At 41.8% G+C, this 6,000-nt stretch overlaps 7 non-coding genes across 7 annotated transcripts; all 7 read right to left on the bottom strand.

The window, feature by feature from the left end:
* Positions 1 to 384: 384 nt before the first annotated feature.
* On the bottom strand, positions 385 to 456 carry trnac-gca (transfer RNA cysteine (anticodon GCA)). Its single transcript has one exon. It is a non-coding gene; the product is annotated as a tRNA-Cys (tRNA).
* A 793-nt stretch (positions 457 to 1,249) lies between these two features.
* Positions 1,250 to 1,321, bottom strand: trnac-gca (transfer RNA cysteine (anticodon GCA)). Its single transcript has one exon. It is a non-coding gene; the product is annotated as a tRNA-Cys (tRNA).
* An 804-nt stretch (positions 1,322 to 2,125) lies between these two features.
* Positions 2,126 to 2,197, bottom strand: trnac-gca (transfer RNA cysteine (anticodon GCA)). Its single transcript has one exon. It is a non-coding gene; the product is annotated as a tRNA-Cys (tRNA).
* Positions 2,198 to 2,381: 184 nt separating this feature from the next.
* On the bottom strand, positions 2,382 to 2,453 carry trnac-gca (transfer RNA cysteine (anticodon GCA)). Its single transcript has one exon. It is a non-coding gene; the product is annotated as a tRNA-Cys (tRNA).
* A 1,060-nt stretch (positions 2,454 to 3,513) lies between these two features.
* trnac-gca (transfer RNA cysteine (anticodon GCA)) lies at positions 3,514 to 3,585 on the bottom strand. The gene has a single exon. It is a non-coding gene; the product is annotated as a tRNA-Cys (tRNA).
* A 1,683-nt stretch (positions 3,586 to 5,268) lies between these two features.
* trnac-gca (transfer RNA cysteine (anticodon GCA)) lies at positions 5,269 to 5,340 on the bottom strand. Its single transcript has one exon. It is a non-coding gene; the product is annotated as a tRNA-Cys (tRNA).
* Positions 5,341 to 5,888: 548 nt separating this feature from the next.
* trnac-gca (transfer RNA cysteine (anticodon GCA)) lies at positions 5,889 to 5,960 on the bottom strand. Its single transcript has one exon. It is a non-coding gene; the product is annotated as a tRNA-Cys (tRNA).
* Positions 5,961 to 6,000: the final 40 nt, after the last annotated feature.

Consider the following 6,000-nt stretch of genomic DNA (forward strand, 5'->3'; position numbering starts at 1 on the left):
TCCTTCAATGTAAACTCAGGTCTTTGGTTACTCCAAATCAGAATCAGCAACTCTACAACTCAAAACCTCCAAATAAGACAAGTCCAAAGGGGACACCCAGATTTGAACTGTGGACGAATTGATTACAGACTCACTTTGAAATCATGTCGTTGATTATGTCAAGCAAGAAAGATCCAAAACGTATACCTATTGATCTGCAGACAAATGCTCTGTCGTTGAGCTATAACCCCGTACTGCATGAGCACAAACCTCAAAAATGAATTTATGTCAATGATTTGTTTATTCCTAATATGCCAAGCCCAAATTAGGCACATGGAATGAAACTGGGACCTTCCTAAAAGGCAGGAAGATATGGCTACACATCTTCCTAACATGCCAAATGCAAAGGGGCACCCAGATTTGAACCAGGGACCTCTTGATCTGCAGTCAAATGCTCTACCACTTAGCTATACCCCCACAGACTCCCTGGATCATAGACTCACACAAGATGACAGACTCACTTTTGAATAAAGTTTTTGGATATGACAAGCATGCCAGGTACAAAAAAGAACCTCTCGAGAGGATGTGCCACTTAGTTACAATCACATACAGAATCTTTCTATATAGATATGTTTGCACTTACTCCTAATCTGCCAAATCCATAAGCGGCACTCGGATTTGAATCGTGGACCTCTTGATCTGCACTCAAATGCTCTACCACTGAACTATGCCCCCACATATTTGCAGAAAAATGCTCTTTCATTAAGCCATACCCCTACAGACTTCTGTGCTTCGAGCCAAAGATTAGGATAGATCCTACGATTTTACAATATCAAACATTGACTCCTTCACTGTAAACTCAGGTCTTTGGTTACTCCAAATCAGAATCAGCAACTCTACAACTCAAAACCTCCAAATAAGACAAGTCCAAAGGGGACACCCAGATTTGAACGGTGGACGACTTGATTACAGACTCACTTTGAAATCATGTCGTTGATTATGTCAAGCAAGCCAGATCCAAAATGTAGACCTATTGATCTGCAGACAAATGCTCTGTTGTTGAGCTATAACCCAGTACTGCATGAGCACAAACCTCAAAAATGAACTTATGTCAAGGATTTGTTTATTCCTAATATGCCAAGCCCAAATTAGGCACATGGAATGAACCTTGGACCTCTTGATCTGCAATAAAACGCCGTGCCATTGAGATTTAAGAGCACAAAAAGGCAGGAAGATATGGCTACACATTTTCCTAACATGCCAAATCCAAAGGGGGCACCCGGATGTGAACCGGGGACCTCTTGATCTGCAGTCAAATGCTCTACCACTGAGCTATACCCCCACAGACTCCCTGGATCATAGCCTCACACAAGATGACAGACTCACTTTTGAATAAAGTTTTTGGATATGACAAGCATGCCAGATACAAAAAAGAACCTCTCGAAAGGTTGTGCCATTGAGTTACAATCACATACAGAATCTTTCTATATAGATATGTTTGCACTTATTACTAATCTGCCAAATCCATAAGCGGCACTCGGATTTGAACCGAGGACCTCTTGATCTGCACTCAAATACTCTACCACTGAACTATACCCCCACATCTTTGCAGAAAAATGCTCTTTCATTGAGCCATACCCCCACAGACTTCTGTGCTTAGAGCAAGATTAAGTTAGATCCTACGATTCAACAATATCAAACATTGACTGCTTCACTGTAAACTCAGGTCTTTGGTTACTCCAAATCCGAATCAACAACTCTACAACTCAAAACCTCCAAATAAGACAAGTCCAAAGGGGACACCCAGATTTGAACTGTGGACGACTTGATTACAGACTCACTTTGAAATCATGTCATTGATTATGTCAAGCAAGCCAGATCAAAATAGTAGACCTATTGACTTGCAGACAAATGCTCTGTCGTTGAGCTATAACCCCGTACTGCATGAGCACAAACCTCAAAAATTAATTTATGTCAAGGATTTGTTTATTCCTAACATGCCAAGCACAAATTAGGCACATGGAATGAACCTGGGACCTCTTGATCTGCAGTTAAACGCCGTGCCATTGAGATATAACCCCGTACAGTATGAGCACAAAAAGGCAGGAAGATATGGCTACACATTTTCCTAACATGCCAAATCCAAAAGGGGTATCCGGATTTGAACCGGGGACCTCTTGATCTGCAGTCAAATGCTCTACCACTGAGCTATACCCCCACAGACTCTCTGGATAATAGCCTCACACAAGATGACAGACTCACTTTTGAATAAAGTTTATGGATATGACAAGCATGCCAAATACAAAAAAGATCCTCTCGAGAGGATGCACCAATGAGTTACAATCACATAGAATCTTTCTATATAGATATGTTTGCAATTATTCCTAAACTGCCAAATCCACAATGGGCACCCGGATTTGAACCGGTGACCTCTCGATCTGCAGTCAAATGCTCTACCACTGAGCTATACCCCCACAGACTCTCTGGATAATAGCCTCACACAAGATGACAGGCTCACTTTTGAATAAAGTTTATGGATATGACAAGCATGCCAAATACAAAAAAGATCCTCGCGAGAGGATGCACCAATGAGCTACAATCACATAGAATCTTTCTATATAGACATGTTTGCACTTATTCCTAAACTGCCAAATCCACAATGGGCACCTGGATTTGAACCGGGGACCTCTTGATCTGCAGTCAAATGCTCTACTACTGAGCAATACCCCCACAGACTCCCTGGATCATAGCCTCACACAAGATGACAGACTCACTTTTGAATTAAGTTTACGGATATGACAAGCATGCCAAATACAAAAAAGATCCTTTCGAGAGGATGCACCACTGAGTTACAATCACATAGAATCTTTCTATATAGATATGTTTGCACTTATTCTTAAACTGCCAAATCCACAATGGGCACCCGGATTTGAACCGGTGACCTCTTAATCTGCAGTCAAATGCTCTACCACTGAACTACACCGCCACATCTTTACAGAAAAATGCTCTTTCATTGAGCCATACCCCCACAGACTTCTGTGCTTAGAGCCAAAGATTAAGTTAGATCCTACGATTCAATAATATCAAAAATTGACTGCTTCACTGTAAACTCAGGTCTTTGGTTACTCCAAATCCGAATCAACAACTCTACAACTCAAAACCTCCAAATAAGACAAGTCCAAAGGAGACAACCAGATTTGAACTGTGGACGACTTGATTACAGACTCACTTTGAAATCATGTCGTTGATTATGTCAAGCAAGCCAGATCCAAAACGTAGACCTATTGATCTGCAGACAAATGCTCTGTCATTGAGCTATAACCCCGTACTGCATGAGCACAAACCTCAAAAATGAATTTATGTCAGGGATTTGTTTATTCCTAATATGCTAAGCCCAAATTAGGCACATGGAATGAACCTGGGACCTCTTGATCTGCAATCAAACGCCGTGCCATTGAGATATAACCCCGTACAGTATGAGCACAAAAAGGCAGGAAGATATGGCTATACATACTCCTAACATGCCAAACCCAAAGGGGGCACCTGGATTTGAAACGGGGACCTCTTGATCTGCAGTCAAATGCTCTACCACTGAGCTATACCCCCACAGACTTCTGGACCATAGCCTCACACAAGATGACAGACTCACTTTTGAATAAAGTTTTTGGATATGACAACCATGCCAGATACAAAAAAAAGAACCTCCCGAGAGGATGTGCCACTGAGTTACAATCACATACAGAATGGTTCTATATAGATATGTTTGCACTTATTCCTAATCTGCCAAATCCATAAGCGGCACTCGGATTTGAACCGAGAACCTCTTGATCTGCACTCAAATGCTCCACCACTGAACTATGCCCCCACATCTTTGCAGAAAAATGCTCTTTCATTAAGCCATACCCCTACAGAATTTTGTGCTTCGAGCCAAAGATTACGTTAGATCCTTCGATTCAACAATATCAAACATTGACTCCTTCACTGTAAACTCAGGTCTTTGGTTACTCCAAATCAGAACCAGCAACTCTACAACTCAAAACCTCCAAATAAGACAAGTCCAAAGGGGACACCCAGATTTGAACTGTGGACGACTTGATTACAGACTCACTTTGAAATCATCTCGTTGATTATGTCAAGCAAGCCAGATCCAAAACGTGGACCTATTGATCTGCAGACAAATGCTCTGTTGTTGAGCTATAACCCCGTACTGCATGAGCACAAACCTCAAAAATGAATTTATGTCAAGGATTTGTTTATTCCTAACATGCCAAGCACAAATTAGGCACATGGAATGAACCTGGGACCTCTTGATCTGTAGTTAAACGCCGTGCCATTGAGATATAACCCCGTACAGTATGACCACAAAAAGGCAGGAAGATATGGCTACACATATTCCTAACATGCCAAATCCAAAGGGGGCTCCTGGATTTGAACCGGGGACCTCTTGATCTGCACTCAAATGCTCTACCACTGAACTATGCCCCCACACCTTTGCAGAAAAATGATCTTTCATTAAGCCATACCCCTACAGAATTCTGTGCTTCGAGCCAAAGATTAAGTTAGATCCTTCGATTCAACAATATATAACATTGACTCCTTCACTGTAAACTCAGGTCTTTGGTTACTCCAAATCAGAATCAGCAACTCTACAACTCAAAACCTCCAAATAAGACAAGTCCAAAGGGGACACCCAGATTTGAACTGTGGACGACTTGATTACGGACTCACTTTGAATTCATGTCGTTGATTATGTCAAGCAAGCCAGATCCAAAATGTAGACCTATTGATCTGCAGACAAATGCTCTGTCGTTGAGCTATAACCCCGTACTGCATGAGCACAAACCTAAAAAATAAATTTATGTCAAGGATTTGTTGATTCCTAATATGCCAAGCCCAAATTAAGCACATGGAATGAACCTGGGACCTCTTGATCTGCAATAAAACGCCGTGCCATTGAGATATAACCCCGTACAGTATGAGCACAAAAAGGCAGGAAGATACGGCTACACATATTCCTAACATGGCAAATCCAAAAGGGGCATCCGGATTTGAACCGGGGACCTCTTGATCTGCAGTCGAATGCTCTACAACTGAGCTATACCCCCACAGACTCTCTGGATAATAGCCTCACACAAGATGACAGACTCACTTTTGAATAAAGTTTATGGATATGACAAGCATGCCAAATACAAAAAAGATCCTCTCGAGAGGATGCACCAATGAGTTACAATCACATAGAATCTTTCTATATAGATATGTTTGCACTTATTCCTAAACTGCCAAATCCACAATGGGCACCCGGATTTGAACCGGGGACCTCTTGATCTGCAGTCAAATGCTCTACCACTGAACTATCCCCCCACATCTTTACAGAAAAATGCTCTTTCATTGAGCCATACCGCCACAGAATTCTGTGCTTAGAGCCAAAGATTAAGTTAGATCCTACGATTCAACAATATCAAACATTGACTGCTTCACTGTAAACTCAGGTCTTTGGTTACTCCAAATCAGAATCAGCAACTCTACAACTCAAAACCTCCAAATAAGACAAGTCCAAAGGGGACAACCAGATTTGAACTGTGGACGACTTGATTACAGACTCACTTTGAAATCATGTCATTGATTATGTCAAGCAAGCCAGATCCAAAATGTAGACCTATTGATCTGCAGACAAATGCTCTGTTGTTGAGCTATAACCCCGTACTGCATGAGCACAAACCTCAAAAATGAATTTATGTCAAGGATTTGTTTATTCCTAATATGCCAAGCCCAAATTAGGCACATGGAATGAACCTGGGACCTCTTGATCTGCAATCAAACACCGTGCCATTGAGATATAACCCTGTACAGTATGAGCAAAAAAAGGCAGGAAGATATGGCCACACATATTCCTAACATGCCAAATCCAAAGGAGACATCCGGATTTGAACCGGGGACCTCTTGATCTGCAGTCAAATGCTCTACCACTGAGCTATACCCCCACAGACTCCCTGGATCATAGCCTCACACAAGATGACAGAC

Source organism: Carassius carassius, chromosome 38 (genome assembly GCF_963082965.1).
Source record: "Carassius carassius chromosome 38, fCarCar2.1, whole genome shotgun sequence".
Classification (NCBI taxonomy): Eukaryota; Metazoa; Chordata; class Actinopteri; order Cypriniformes; family Cyprinidae; genus Carassius; species Carassius carassius.